The sequence below is a fragment of the Nicotiana tabacum genome, chromosome 1 (genome assembly GCF_000715075.1).
Source record: "Nicotiana tabacum cultivar K326 chromosome 1, ASM71507v2, whole genome shotgun sequence".
Taxonomy (NCBI): Eukaryota; Viridiplantae; Streptophyta; class Magnoliopsida; order Solanales; family Solanaceae; genus Nicotiana; species Nicotiana tabacum.
In genome coordinates, this window is record NC_134080.1 from 43,277,185 (window position 1) to 43,294,506 (window position 17,322).

The following is a 17,322-nucleotide window of genomic DNA, read 5'->3' on the forward strand; positions in this document are numbered from 1 at the left end:
CAGGGCTAGCTGCATTGCATGCATCTCTAGTCCCATCCTTTCAATCTTTTCCATTGCCTCTTTTAGCAACTGGCTCATCGGCCTTTCTTCCTCATTACTATTCTCTGAAGTAGTCATGCTTGTTGCTACCGGTCCTTTGGATCTGGTTTGGTATGAATGTGTTGCCAGAATTCTTTAACAACTAACTGTCTGGTATTAGACAACAACAAACTTTGTTAGTGTTAGAGCTTAACAGATTTGATCGTAACACATAGAGGATGCAATGCACCTAGGCAGTTAACCGTTTCTACATGCTTTGCTTCAAACCACATGCGTCATTCCGGCTTGTTCATTCGTCTCTTTTAAAGTATTTTGCGAAACTCTGCGTTTTATTTTACTTACATTTTCTTTTATTTATTTATTAAAAGCGGTCGAATCTTATGGGGATTGCCTACGTATCACGTCCCCGCGTGAATCAGACCAGGCGTAGTTCTGCCTTAAAGTAAAGAAACGTACAATTCTTGTGAAATCATTAAATTCATTCCCAAAATTTTTGCTATTACAAATTACTTCAAGCAAGGGATAGCAATAGTACAGACTCCACAGTTCTTAACCCGTTTTGACTAAAAGAAAGGAAAACAACATATGGAAAAGCGACAAAGCCAAATAAACAGGACTCAACCAAAGATTAATTTTCCAACTTAGGGACCCGCGAGGCATCATTCGGCCTTTCCGCGGCCCTAGGTGTGAGGTCCCTCTGCAGGTTTTTCAGCTCATTCATGATTCGGTGGACGCAACCCATGATGGAAACAAGGAGGGTCTTTCGAGGCTTTTGCTCGCATGTCACGCATCTCATGTAGATGTAATGCCCGATCTCGTCGATCTTTCCCCGAATGTTGTCCCTTTCCGCGAACAACTGCCTTATCTGTCGGTTCTTCAATCCTAGTGTTTGTGCATTGCTGGCAAGCCGGTCTTGGAACATCTCCATCTGCCTTTCCATTCTGGTCATTGCCTCGTAACATTGCCTTCTGTCGGCTTGGGCATCTCGTGTTTGCTTGAAGATCCTCTCTTGAAGAGAGGCATTCGTTTCCCTTAATGTCCCGATGCTCAGTTCATAATCCCTTATGACTCGTTGCAGGCGCTGCCTCCGAGCTATCGCACCCTTTGCCCACTTGGTTCGCAATTTTGTTGTGCTGTCCCTGGCTTTTTCCAAATCTTCCCGGCATTCCGCAATCTGATCCTTTAACCCTGCTATCAATCTTTTATCTGCCCGGCTTCTCAGCTGGCTATTAGCCTCTTTTTTCATTCTCCGGATCTGAGCTTTGAGGATCTCGCCTTCTCTGATTAACCTGCTCTTTTCTCCCTCGTGGGCGGCAGACTGTAATTGGCACTCAAATCTCATATCCTGAACTTGTTGCTTCAGTTTGCCTGCTTTGACAAGATATTCCTGCTCTTTGGCCAACCAGCCCCACTGTTCTTGTGAAGATTTGGCAAATTCTTGCAGGTGAGGTCTTTTGGTCGGTCTTCCAGATGATGTCTCCCCTTTGTACCAGGCCTGATACCCGGGCGAAACTTCCCCTTTTGCCCGATTCATTACACAAGTATTTGCTTCTAAGTATTGACATTGGCTCCAAATTTGACGAACCCTTGCTTCAGGAAACTGGCCGTCGGGACTGATCTCGATTACCTGGATGCTCAGATCCTCATCTTTCGGCACTATCTGATACCTCCCAAGTTGCCTTAAAACCCGATGCGACGCGTATGGTTGAATACTTTTAAGTCCCATTAAGAGAAAATGGGGCCTGGCTGCTGGCATGTATATGACTTCGTCGATCGGTAACCACCCTAGCGCCCACTGTATTTGACTAGCGTTGAGGGTATGGAAATATGAGGTCCATGCTGTGACCCCTTCTGGTAGGTAGGTTTCATCAACTCTGGTATAGAACTCCTCTATGCAGGTCTTTCCAGCGGATCCATGGCTCAGAAACTGGGCTCGGTGACCTAGGTGTTCGGTCATCCACATTTGCAACAACAAATTGCAACCCTCGAAAAAGCTTCCTCCGGCTTTGCAAGAAGTGAGTGCCCGGAATATATCAGATACTATCATGGGTGCCAACGTACTATCACTCTGTGTGAGCAACGTACTGACGACCCCTGCTATCTTTATGTCAATATTCCCATCTTTTCTTGGGAATACTAGTAGTCCTAGAAAAGTTATCATGAAAGCAATCCGTCTATGTTCTTCCCACTTTTGGCGATTACCTTTGCTGCACAACTGGTTTTCTGGCTTGTCGAATCCTCCTATGTGACCATATCTTTGATATACGAAACTCATGCTGCAAAAACCTTTTGCCAAGTCAGGGTTATGAATTGTTCTGACTATCTTTAAAGAGTCTAGGAACCTGTGTATTGCTACAGCTCTTGGAGCAATCAGATATTTGTGCCTCAAAGGAGTCTCAGTGCTGCCGATATACCCTGCTATTTCTTCTAAAGTTGGGGTAAGTTCAAAATCTGAGAAACGGAAGACATTGTGCGCAGGATCCCAGTGGGGGACTAGTGCCCTTATGATATCTCCTCGTGGCCTGATATCCAACAAACTCGTGAGGCCTTTCAGATACTTCTTGATTTCGTCATGCCCTTCTTTGCCCAAATCATTCCACCAGAGCCGCAATTGGAGGGGGATTTTATTCATGATTGAAAAGGGTTCATTCGGAATCGTGCTCATTCTGCACATTTATTAATAAGATTTTAACAAACGACACTTATCCTGATAAAAACAAAAATATATGCGATTTTTTGTGAATTTTGAATTTTCGTATATATATATATAAAAACTTTCTAAAGAAGTCAATAACGGAAAATATTTTGGATTTTTGTTTCGAAAACTGGGAGCCTGAAAGGACTTTTCTAGACCTTTAGCAAGACAAATACTTTTGCCACAAATAAAGATATATATACATTTTGAAGTAAAGCAAAACTTTTGAATTTTTCATATATATATATATATACATACATATATTTGCAACAAATAATAAAAGTAAAGACAACACAAGACTCTTTTTATTATTATTTTCATAAAAAACCATTTTAAAAACAAGACAAACTCTATATTTCTATTGATATTTTTTTTTTTTTTGAAAAACAGAACGACTTTTTTTTCAAAATTTTGGCAGAGTTTTGACAGTATTTGTTTTTTTTCTTTTTTTCAACAATAAACAATCAATTCCTAACCGTTATTTCACTCTTTTTTTTTCCACAATATTCCAAATATTCAAACACCGGTCAGCATGCGGGCATGAGACAAATAAATGCACGGACAACAATAGGATGCATCAGAATGGTCTTTTCATATCAGGTTGCTAGTCCTAGACGGACCCAACCCCTGTGTTGAGTCCCCTAAGTCATATGCAACATGATGCAAATAAACGTTCCTACTAGGGATCCGGCATGAAGTCACGTTATTCTATGTTCAAAACCTGGGTCGGTGTTCTAGACAGTGTACCCGAGCGGACAACTCGAGTTGAGGAAGGAGCTCCTTTCCGGGAACCAAAAGGCCAGCCGGCTTAGAAACTTTCCGAGCCTCTTTTATTTAGGGTACGACACTAACAGAATAGGGAGTCTCAACCAGTAAGCACATCCCCAGAGGTAAGAAGAGAAGGGTTTCGGCACAGTTTATATACAGTTCAAATAATATCAAAGCGGTAAAAGTAGCATTTTGCACATTTAGGCTAAAACAAATAATAATAAAATCAGATAATAAATAAAGCCAAATAATAACAATTATTCTAAGCTCGAATTCTTAACCCTGAACCAGTGGTTCTGGGTTAGATCCCCAGCAGAGTCGCCAGAGCTGTCACACCTCCTTTTTCCGCGCCCGAGGGGCGCAGGGGAGTTTTTTTCCAATTTAAAGGACAATCGAAACGGGATTGGTTTAATTATTTCAGAGTCGCCACTTGGGAGATTTAGGGTGTCCCAAGTCACCAATTTTAATCCCGAATCGAGGAAAAGAATGACTCCATATTACAGTCTGCGTACCAGAAATCCGGATAAGGAATTCTGTTAACCCGGGAGAAGGTGTTAGGCATTCCCGAGTTCCGTGGTTCTAGCACGGTCGCTCAACTGTTATATTCGGCTTGATTATCTGATTTTATACAAGTGTGAACTTATGTGAAAAATTTAACTTTTAACCGCTTTTATCATTTACTGTTTTTATCAAGAATTGCAACGTTGTGAAAATGTATCTCGAACCGCGTTACAATCAATGTACCCGCGGTCGTCGACACACTTTGACTCCGTTGAGATTTGGATTTGGGTCACATCAATGTGCACCCGATTTTAAGGAAATTAAATTATTAAAGGCGCGCCTAAAGCGACTAGCGTATTTATTTTGGGTAGGACCGTGGAATTTTACTAAACGGTCCATCCCGAAGTCTAAACAATTTTTAAAGCAAATATTTACTGAGGGCCCCGCAATTTGCATTTTTATTTGGCGAGGCTCATCTCATTCTTATTTTTTTTAAAAAAAAATGAATTTGCAACGTCATGGACACGCATCTCGAACCACGTCACAATCAATGTACCCGTGATTAGAAACACATTTCGACTCCGTTGAGAATTGGATTTGGGTCACATAAATGCGCACCCGAGTTTAAGAAGGTAAGATTTATTAAGGCGCGTCCTAAAGAGTCTAACGCATTGTTATTTTTAGGAGAGTTGTGAGATTTGCTAAACAACCCGTCCTGGAAACTAAATGCTTCACTAATATGCATTTAACAAGGGCCCCGTATCTGCGTTTTGTTTATTTTTATCGAGGCTCATCTCGTTGTTATTTTTAAGGGATATCCTATAGCAACTATGTTTCTCGTCGTGTTTGTCTCTATCAATTGAAAGCAGTAAATAGCCTTAGTTGATTATAAAACCGGATTTAAAGTGCTACTACAGAATAATAAAATGTGACTGCATTTATGGACAACTAGTCGCAAATTATGGGCCCAAACCCAGCTCATGCGAGATGGCCCGACTTGGGCCCTGTTTTTCCGATACAGGCCTAGCTGATTTTCGATTTGGGCTCGGCCTTCCTGGGGTGGAGGCCTAGAACTGATTCTTTGTTCTTTATCAATTTATATGTGACAAACTAGCAAAAGGGGAAAGAACTATACTAATAGTGGATAGTTTACATGCCTGGCCTACATTAAAGAGTATGTTACACAATTTAAACCTAAGTCTGGGATACAACCTACTGCATTAGGGATATTCATCTAACAGCCTACATATACAACTAACATTCAATCCCCATACATTGATATTTACTAGGCGGGCAAGCTGCTTCCAGCATCCAAACCAAAATAAAAAATCATTCTACATTACATGATATTTAATGCAACAATCTACGTATAAAGACATTCTTCAGGTTTTCTCATTTTTGTATTCATCCTCAATTTCCAATTACATCTGACAGTGTATTAGGTGTGTACCTGGTATAGAGAACAAAAGAAGAAAGGAATGATCAGCTGGGCAGTATGCAGTAAATACAGCAGCAGCAGACACACAGCAAAAACCAACTAAACCAAGTGTTTTCCACAGCCACAGATAACCAACAATATCTCCCAGAATACAAGGACTAGCAGATAGTCGAAACCAAGCTAGCAATCCCAGGAAAGAGTAAGGAAATAACAGCAGTAACTGAGGGTTCAAATGCAGTAAAACTAACAGTTCAACAACCAACAAACAACTCAGCCAATGCAAGCAACAGAACTTGGCCAAGACAGCTTTGACCAATATGCACTCTTGTACAACTTTCAGGCAGTGTTTGGTTACAATGTCTATTGGAAACTACCTTGTGTTTACGCTATTGTGATTTGGGACTCACTAGACCTCTCTTCAGACTAAAGTTTTTTTCTTTCTGAAGACTCAAAAGTCCAACCCTCTTTAAGTTCTCCAATGGCCTCTTTATAGGCCAAATGCACTAGTGCAGCTGAGCTGCCTGCCCTGCCAATTGGCAGAATACCCATACCCTTTAAACCCATGCCTAAGCATCTTTGGTGCCAGCCCCTTTTGTTCCCCACGCCTGGTCTTGTTTAATCAGGAGTTATGGGCATCCCTTTTTTATTCAATTTAAGCCCCATACCCTTGTGTCTTGCTCCCCATTAGTATTAGTTTAATCTTAATTAGTACCCTACTTGCCAGCTTCATTTAAACTAACCTTTTCTGCCTTTTTCAAACCCCAGAATACCCCTGCTTGACCTTGATTATTACTGCCCTGCCTATTGCAGCATCAGGGCATTTTTGAACTGATGAAAGTTCAAATTCAAAACTGCCTGGACTGAACCTTTTCAGTCAGTTTCACAATGCAAACAAACCATTTCAAACAATGCTGGGGCATTCAGTCAATGGCAAGGTTCAATTAGTCATGCGACATTATTAGCTCATTCGATTCATTAGTTATAGAAAACTGATCGACGACATTTATCGAGTCGACTATACTAATCATAACAGGTAATGATCAGTCGTTCAAATAAACAACACATACAGGGACCTAAAGGGCTTCAGACAACTTGGTCAGTCACTAGGAACCTATATAAGTTTATTCATGCGACGACTATACTAATCGGACATGCTTATCATAGGATACATTTAAATCATACACAGAAACCAATCGACCAAATAAAAGGTCTTTACAGAGATGAAGAAATCCGAATGAAAAATAACAAAAATAACAAACAAACCCAACGAAACATGCTGACCACTTAATTAAAACTAACACAAAAGAAAGGAAAACGTACCGAAAATGTTTCAATCAAACAGACCCAAATCTGATTCAACTTCGAACTTTTGAGGCCGAACAAACTTTAATCAGGGTGTTCTCACATGAGAACACCTTGATTAAGGTCTATTAGACCTCAAACCCATGTCCAAACCGGCCGGATTCCCCAGGTGCATGTGTTCTAAAGTCTGGATTTCCAGATCTGATTTTTAGGGAGTTGTGGGTAGATTCGGACCAAACCAAGTTTGGTTTGGTTACGAGGAAGGTCAGGGGAGTGTCTGGTATGAAGATGGGATGGTTTGGCATAGATCCGGGTTCGACTCAAATCTTCAAATGAAGATTCGAGACGAACGAAAGTGATTCGAGGCTCGTGGTTAGTGGATTCGTGTTCAGGACAGTGAGGTGGTCCTAGGGTGTTCAGGAGGCGGTCATCGGCGTTCATGCCGCCGGCTTTAATGGCGAGGGATACTGGGGCGGCTGCTAGGGTTCGGGGGGTTTCAGATTTGGGTTTGGGGACGATGAAGGGTGGGGTTGGTATAGGGGGTGCGGGTACGATAGGAGGCTTATATACGGGGAGGCTGATTGGATCTGAGCCGTTAGATCAGATGATCTCAACGGCTTAGATCTGATCCTGAGAAATGAGACGGGGTCATTTGGTAGTGAAACGAGGTCGTTTGGTTTAAATGAGGGGTTGGGTCAGGCTGGTTATTTGGGTCGGGTTTTGAAACGGGTTACTGATAGAGGCCCTGAGCCGTTGGATTGGCCTGGACGGATGGCTCAGATCGAACGCCCTCATACGGCGTCGTTTGAATTGCTGCTTAGGCAGCCGGTTTTGGACTGGACTCGAGTGTCTGTTTGGGCCTGCATTGTTTTATTTCTTTGGGCCCAAACCGATTTTCCTTCACTCTTTTGCTTTTTTTTTCTTCAAATTAAACAAAAATTCCTAAAACAATGTAAAAATTAAAATAAACCTACACACATATTGAGTGATACCCACAACGATAAACACAAAAATGAACAAATAAAAATAAAAATAAAAATGGTTAGCTCACAGCTGAGAATGAACGATGCACACATACACATTTTTTTGAATTTTCTTTTAACGACAGGCATTTTTGTATTTTTGTTTGATAATGCCTAGATGCAAAACGGACAGACCCATAAATGACTAACAACACATGTCACGGAAAACTCGAAGAATTGTACCGCGAAATCATTTGTCACTATTTTTATTTTCTTTTGGAGCGATTGCTCGTAAAGCAAAAATCACGTGCTTACACTCCAAAAACGATTAGAAATGATTAAAATAAACCCCCAAGTCGCGGAACCCCTTTTAAAATATTGCCCAGCAGTTTCTGCATCTGTGGTCATGGGACCGCATTTGCGGTCCCGCTTCTCGGAACAAATGTCGCATCTGCGACTTTCACTTAAAGAGCCAGCTTCAGCATCTGCGACTCCCAATCCGCAGATGCGGTACCGCTTCTGCGGTTCCTGAAGAAAAGACCAAAATCTACTTCTGCGGCCCCTTAGCTGCTTCTGCGGTGCCGCACTTGCGGTCCCCAAACAGCAGATGCGAAAATACCAGAAGCAACAAAAATACAGCAGCTACAACATTTCCTCAAACTTCTCGTTAACCATCCGAGATCACCCCGAGGCCTCCGAGACCTCAACCAAAAGCACAAACATCACCTAATACCTTATTCAAACTTGTACCAATCCTTAAAACACCTAAAACAACATCAAGACCTCGAATTAACCATGGATTTAAGCTTAAGAACTCCAAAATTCTCAAAATACGCTTTCGGTTAAAAAGTCTATCAAACCTCGTCCGAATGACCTAAAATTTTGCACACACGTCACATTCAACACTACGGAGCTACTCCAACTTCCAGAATTTCATTCCGACCCTTGGATCAAAATCTCACTCTCGGAACGAAAACTTCAAAAATTCAACTTCCGGCATTTCAAGCCTAAATTAGCTACGGACCTCCAAAACACACTCCGAACACGCTTCTAACCCTGAAATCATGCAATGGAGTTAATGGAACCATCGGATTTCCATTTCGAGGTTGTCTTCACACTGTTCTGACTACAGTCAACTTTTCAATACTAAAGCTCTCATTTAGGGAGTAAGTGTCCCAAAACTCTCCGAAACTCAAAACCGAACATTCCGGCAAATCGAAATAGCAGAAATAAACTTGGGGAAAGCAGTTAATAGGGGATCAGGGCGTTAATTCTTAAGACGACCGGCTGGGTCGTCATATCCTTCTACACTTAAACATTTGTTCGTCCTTGGACGAGCATAAAGACATACCTAAAGTAGTGAAAATATGAGGGTAACGGTTGCGCATATCCTGCTCGATCTCCCAGGTCGCCTCCTCGACCGGCTGGCCCCGCCATTGAACCTTTACTGATGCAATGTTGTTTGACCTCAGCTTTCTAACCTGCCTGTCCAGTATTGCCACTGGCTCCTCAACATAAGATAGATCCTTGTCCAATTAGACTGAATTGAAATCCAACACGTGCGACGGATTGCCGTGATACCTCCGGAGAATCGAAACATGAAATACCGGATGAACTCCGGCCAAGCTGGGAGGTAAAGCAAGCTCATAAGCAACCTCTCCAACACACCTCAATATCTCAAAAGGGCTAATAAACCTCGGACTCAATTTCACTTTTTTCCCAAATCTCATGACGCCCTTCATAAGCGAAACCCGAAGTAGAACCCGCTCTCCAACCATATAGGAAACATCACGAACCTTCCGGTCCGCGTAACTCTTCTATCTGGACTGGGTTGTACGGAGTCTATCCTGAATCACCTTAACCTTCTCCAAAGCATCCTGAACCAAGTTTGTGCCCAATAATCTGGCCTCACACGGCTCAAACCAACCCACCGGAGATCTACACCGCCTACCATATAAAGCCTCATACGGTGCCATCTCAATGTTGGATTGATAACTATTGTTTTAAGCAAACTCCGCCAATGGCAAGAACTAATCCCAAGACCCTCCAAACTCAATCACACACGCACGAAGCATATCCTCAAGAATCTGAATAGTGCACTCAGACTGTCCGAAATTTTGTCACTTAGTCTCTACGACCCCGATTCGCCCTCCGTGAACCATCGTGATGGCACCTAGTCTCTACGACTAGGTAAGCTTAAATTTGCGGAAGAAAACCAAAATTTGCGAAAGTTAAATAATTTAAAACAGGAATAAAGTAATAATATTGTTTAAATGTGCCACTCGTCATACACCATGTTTAACCCTCAATACCAAAACATAAATCCAAGACCTTAAAATCCACGAATCACAAGCTGAGATCAACACTACATAGCTCTAACTCCGGAATGTCTAATAAGAACAGAAAAAGTACAGAAGGGCTAAATAATAAAAGTAGGAATAGAAAGGGACTTCTCGATCTGCGGACGCGGCAGATGTACTTTGAAGTTTCTAGAGCAGTCACCTCCTCAAAGATGATAGGCCTGAGCAGCAGTACCTGGATCTGCACATGAAAAACATACGCAGAAGAGGCATGAGTACACCACATCACTACTCAGTAAGTGCCAAGCCTAATCTCAGTTGGGTAGTGACGAGGAAAGTTAGGGCCCTACTGAGACTAAATAATTATAAAGATGAAAGGATAAGATAAGCAGTACAATTGAGAATCTACAGTAAGAATCTACATAGGATGATAAGAGTACAATAACGGAAACAGAGATGAAGGCAAACCACAAGGAAGTAACCGGGGTTCTCTCAGTATCCCGAGGATCTCTTAGTACTCTCAATATATGCCAAGGATCTCTTGGTATCCCGAGGATCTCTTGGTATCCTCAATATATGCTAGGGATCTCTTGGTATCTTGAGGATCTCTTGGTATCCTCAATATATGCTAGGGATATCTTGGTATCCCGAGGATCTCTTGGTATCCTCAATATATGCTAGGGATCTCTTGGTATCCTGAGGATCTCTTGGTATCCTCAATATACGTGCCAGGGATCTCTTGGTATCCTGCACCTCAGTCCAGATCATAAATACGTACAGGGGATCTCCCGGGATGTCGTCCCGTAGTCCCAAATTAAAACACATAGAGGCAACACAAGAATACTCAATTAAAAGCAAATTTTGTACCAAGTAAACATTTAATTCTAGCCTAACATGCTTCACATAATGCAATTAAAGCAGTTTAAGCAAATAGGCAATTAAGTCAACTAATTATGCTTTTCTAAACTACAACAGGCTAAATTCGCAAGTAGAATAAAGCAGGAAAAAGGAACTCAATTGAAATACTTAAAGTAAAATCGGATTTTCAACAATTAGCTCAAGTACGCACTCGTCACCTCACGTACAAGGCATTTCAATTATCAAATATATCATATCCTAAGGGGAAGGTCCCCACACAAGGTTAGACAAGCCACTTACCTCGAACCGGCTCAAAATCAAACCGAGACCACGCTCTTGCCACGAGTACTCGACTCCAAATGGCCCAAATCTATTCAATTTAATTTCATAATGTAAATAACACTTCAAGTAACTGTTTCTACAATTAAATTCTAAGTTAAAATGCGAAATTAGGCATAATGACCAAAATGCCCCTTGGGCCCACGTCTCGAAACCGAGTTTACATTTTCAAAAACCTCGTACTCTCACGAGTCTATACATAACAAGAACACTGAAATCGGAGTCCAAATGACCCCTTAAATCCTCATTCAAAGGTCTCTTAAACTCAACCTCTAATTACCCATTTTTCCCAAATTTTTCACCACTAATTAGGTCTTTAATCAAATAAAAACGAGTTATGAAGTCAGAGATGTTACCTCCAAGCGATTCCCCTTGAATCCTTCTTCTATCCCCTTCAAAGAGCTCCAAAAATGATTAGAAATTGTGGAAATAAACCCCCAAGTTGCGGAACCCCTTTTAAAATAATGCCCAGTAGTTTTCGCATCTGCGGTCATGCGGTCCCGCTTCTGCTGAACAAATGTCGCATCTACGACTTTCACTTAAAGAGCCAGCTTCTGCATCTGCGACTCCCAACCCGTAGATGCGATACCGCTTCTGCAGTTCCTGAAGAAAAGATTGAAATCCGCTTCTGCGGCGCCGCACCTGCGGCCCCTAAACCGCAGATGCGAAAATACCAGAAGCAGCAAAAATACAGCAGCTACAACATTTCCTCAAACTTCTCGTTAACCATCCGAAATTACCCTGAGGCCCCCAGGACCTCAACCAAAAGCACAAATATCACCTAATACCTTATTCAAACTTGTACCAATCCTTAAAACACCTAAAACAACATCAAGACCTCGAATTAACCATGGATTTAAGCGTAAGAACTCCAAAATTCTCAAAATACGCTTTCGATCAAAAAGTCTATCAAACCTCGTCCGAATGACCAGAAATTTTACACAGACATCACATTCAACTCTATGGAGCTACTCCAACTTCCGAAATTCCATTCCGAACCTCGAATCAAAATCTCACTCTCGGACCAGAAACTTCAAAAATTCAACTTCCGACATTTTAAGCCTAAATTAGCTACGGACCTCTAAAATACACTCTGAATACGCTCCTAACCTCGAAATCACCCAACGGAGCTAATGGAACCATCAGATTTCAATTCCAAGGCCGTCTTCACATTGTTCCAACTACGGTCAACTTTCCAACACTTAACCTCTCATTTAGGGACTAAGTGTCCCAAAACTCTCCGAAACTCAAAACTGAACATCCTGGCAAATCGAAATAGCAGAAATAAACTTGGGGAAAGCAGTTAATAGGGGATCAGAGCGTTAATTCTTAAGACGACCGGCCGGATCGTCACAAAGTCTCTTGGAAAAATCGCCTCTAGGAGTTTAGGGTTGAGAGTTTGAAAGAAATGAGCTAAATCCCGTTTTCCCCTCTTTACCAGCTGTGGATGTCGCAATTGCGATATCTTGTTTGCAATTTCAAACATCACAAATGCAAACCCTTCTCAGAAAGTCAGTCATCACAAATGCAATGTTTTGGTCATAAATGCGAACCCATACCACTCGCAAATGCGGACCATTCCTTCGCATATGCGATGGTAGCCCAAGACATACTGAGTCGCAAATGCGACTCTGCCTTCACAAAAGCGGCAACTGCAAGTTTGCAAATGCGAACATTTACCTAGCAAATGCGAGACTCCTCGAATCCATCCCATGCTCGCAAATGCGAAGCCTTGTTCACAAAAGCAATGCTCGCAAATACGAGATCTACAACAGTGCACAAGCAACAGTAAAGGCATCAGCTATACTTCTAAGTTCAAAATCATATGTAGCCTATCCGAAAATCACTCGATCCCCTCGGGCCCCAAATCAAACATGCACACAAGTGAAAAAATATCATAAGAACTTGCTCGCGTGATCAAAACACCAAAAATAACACCTAGAACTATGAATAGGACACCAAAATTAATGAAATTTTCAATAAAACTTAAGAACATGCAATTTCTCAACTGGACGTCACAATCATGTCAAATCAATTTCGTTTTGCACCAAATTTTGCAGACTAGTCATATATATTATAATGAACTTATACCAAGTTTCGAAATTAAAATCCACCCGGTAGCAACAAAGTCAACTTACGATCAAACTTAGGAATTCTTTAAACCTTTAAATTACTAGTTTTTAACAATTTATGTTAAATCAAGTTAGGGACTTTCGGATTTGATTTTGGGCATACGTCCAAGTCCCAAATCACGATACGTACCCGTCGGACCGTCAAATGCTGAATCGGGTCCGTTTACATAAAACTTTGACCATAGTCAACTCAAATGAGTTTTAAGGTACGATTTCACATTTTTATCAATTTTCTCATAAAAACCTTCGGGAAAATGGACACAGATTGTGCATGCAAATCGAGAAAGTCTAAATGGAGCTATTGGAGGTCTCAGAACACAGAAATGAAGGATAAAACTATAAATGACCTATCGGATTATCACATTCTCTACCTCTAGAATAAATGTTTGTCCTCGAACGAACATAGAAAAGTACCTCGACTGGTGAAAGGGTATGGCCATCTACTCCGCATCCCCAACTCGGACTCCCACGTGGCTACCTCGATCGGCTGACCTCTCCACTGCACTCAAACTGAAGGATAACTCTTAGACCTCAACTATCGGACCTGCCGGGATAGAATAGCCACCAGCTCCTCCTCATAAGTCAAATCCTTGTCCAATTGGACTGAGCTGAAATCTAACACATGGAACGGATCACCCTGATACTTCCAGAGCATGGACACATGGAACACCGGATGGACTACTAATAAACTAGGTGCCAATGCAAGTTTTCAAGCCACCTCACCCATTCTCTCAAGAATCTCAAAGGGTCCGATATACCTAGGGCTCAACTTGTCTTACTTTTCGAACCTCATCACACCCTTTATGGGTGAAACCCGGAGCAATACCCTCTTTCCAACCATGAATGCAATATCACAAACTCTACGATCGGCATAACTCTTCTACCTAGACCGAGCGGTGCGAAGTCGATCTTGAATTATCTTGACCTTATCCAAAGCATCCTGAACCAAATCTGTACCCAACAACCGAGCCTCCCCCAGCTCGAACCATCCAACTGGCGAACAACACCGCCTTTCATATAATGCCTCATAGGGAGTTATCTGAATGCTCGACTGGTAGCTGTTGTTATAGGCAAACTCTACAAGCGGCAAGAACTAATCCTAAGAACCCCCAAAATCCATAACACAAGCGCAAAGAATATCCTCCAATATTTGAATCGTGCGCTTGGACTATCTATCTGTTTAGGGGTGAAATAGTGTACTCAACTCCACCTGCGTGCCTAACTCGCGCTATATGGCCCTCACGAAGTGTAAGGTGATTTGTGTACCTCGATAAAAAATGATAGACGCGGGCACACCATGAAGACAAATGATCTCGTGGATGTAGATCTCAGCTTACCTCTCTGAAGAATAGGTAACTTCCATTGGAATGAAATGTGACGACTTGGTCAACCTATCTACAATGACCCATACCACATGGAACTTCTTCTGAGTCTGTGGGAGTCCAACAACAAAATCCATTGTGATAAGCTCCCAGTTCCACTTAGGAATCTCTAACCTCTGAAGCAAACCACCATGTCTCTAATGCTCGTACTTTACTTGCTGAAAATTTAGACACCAAGCTACATATGCAACTATATCCTTCTTCATCTTCCTCTGCCAATAATGTTGCCGCAAGTAATGATGCATCTTGGCGCCACCCAAATGAATAGAATACCGGAAACTGTGGGTCTCCTCAAGAATCAACTTACAAAACCCATCCACATTAGGCACACAAATACGACGGTGCATCCTCAAAACCCCATCATCTCAAATAGTAACCTGCTTGGCGCCACCGTCCCGCACCATGTCCTTAAAGACAAGCAAATGATGATTATTATACTGATTCTTTCTAATTCTCTCACACAAGGAAGATCGAGCGACTATGCAAGCTAGAACAAGACTGTGCTCTAAAACATCTAACCTCATAAACTGATTAGCCAAAGCCTGAACATTTGTGGGAAGCGGCCTCTCACCAAATGAAATATATGCAAGGCTACCCATACTCACAACCTTTCTACTCAAGGCATTGGCCACCGTATTGGCCTTCCCGGGATAATACAAAATAGTAATATCATAGTCTTTCAACAGATCCAACCACCTCCTCTACCTCAAGTTCAGATCCTTTTGCTTAAACAAATATTGTAAACTCCAATAATCCATGAATACCTCACATGAAACGCTGTAAAGATATTGCCTCCAAATATTCAGCGCATGAACAATGGCTGCCAACTCTAAGTCATGAACATGGTAATTCTTCTCGTGAACCTTCAACTACCGTGACTCGTACGCAATCACCCGCCCATCCTGCATCAATATTGAATCGAGACCAATACGAGATACATCATAATACACCATGTAGGATCCTGAACCTATGGGTAATACCAATAGTGGCGTCGTGGTCAAAGCAGTCTTGAGCTTCTGAAATCTCAACTCACACTAATCCGACCATTTGAATGGGACACCCTTCTGGGTCAATCTATTCAATAGGCTGCTATGGATAAAAATCCCTCCACGAATCGACGATAATAACATGCCAAACCTAGGAAACTCCGGATCTCTATAGCTGAAGTAGGTCTAGGCTAGTTCTGAACTGCCTTAATCTTCTTAGGATCCACCTTTATGCGCTCTGTAGATATAATATGCCCCAAAAAGGTGACTGAGTCTAACCGAAACTCACACTTTGAGAACTTAACATATAACTGGCTATCTCCTTGAGTTTGAAGTACAATCCGAAGATGCTGCTCATGCTCCTCTAGATTGCAGGAGTAGATTAAGATATCATTCATGAATACAATCACAAAAGAATCTAAGTAGGGCTTGAACACCCGGTTCATCAAATCCATGAATGCTGTTGGGGCATTTGTCAGCCCAAATGACATCACTATGAACTCATAATGCCCATACCGCATCTGAAAATCCATCTTAGGTATATCAGATGCCCTAATCTTCAATTGATGGCAGCTAGACCTCAAATGAATCTTCAAAAATACCTTGGCACCCTGAAGCTGATCAAATAATTTATAAATCCTCGGCAACAGATACTTGTTCTTGATTGTGACCTTGTTCAACTGTCGATAGTCTATACATATTCTCATCGATCCATCTTTCTTCTTCATGAATAACACGGGTGCACCCCAGGGCGAGAAATTAGGTCTAATGAATCCCTTGTCAACCAATCGTGCAACTGCTCCTTCAATTCCTTCAACTCTGGCGGGGCCATACGATATGGTGGGATAGAAATGGGCTGAGTGCCCGGAGCCAAATCAATACAGAAGTCAATATCTTTGTCAGGTAGCATCCCCAACAGATCTGCAAGAAATACCTCTGGAAACTCACGAACAACTGGTACTGAATCTATGGAAGGAATCTCCACACTAGAATCACGGACATAGGCTAAATAAGCTCAACACCCCTTCTCGACCATACGTCGAGCCTTTACATAAGAAATAACTCTACTGGTAGAATGGCCAGGAGTCCTTCTCCACTCTAATCGAGGAAACCCCGGCATGACTAAGGTCACCGTCTTGGCGTGACAGTTCAATATGGCATGATAATGTGATAACTAATCCATACCCAAGATAACATCAAAATCTACCATATCAAGAAGTTGAAGATCTACGCTAGTCTCAAGACTCCCAATAGTAATCACACATGAGCAATAAGCATGATCCATAATAATGGAATCTCCAATAAGTGTGGACACATACACAAGAGCGCTCAAAGAATCACGAGGCACAACCAAATATGAAGCAAAATAGGATGACACATAGGAATAAATAGAGCCTGGATCAAATAGAACTGACGCATCTCTATGGCAAACTAGAACAATACTTGTGATAACAGTGTCAGATGACTCGGCCTCGGGCCTAGTTGGGAACACATAATATCGGGTATGGGCCCCACCACTCATAACTATATCTCTGAGATGGCCTCTAGCTTGCTAGCCTCCACCTCTAACTGCCTGACCTCCACCTCTAGCTGCTTGACCCCTTCCTCTAGCGGGCAGTG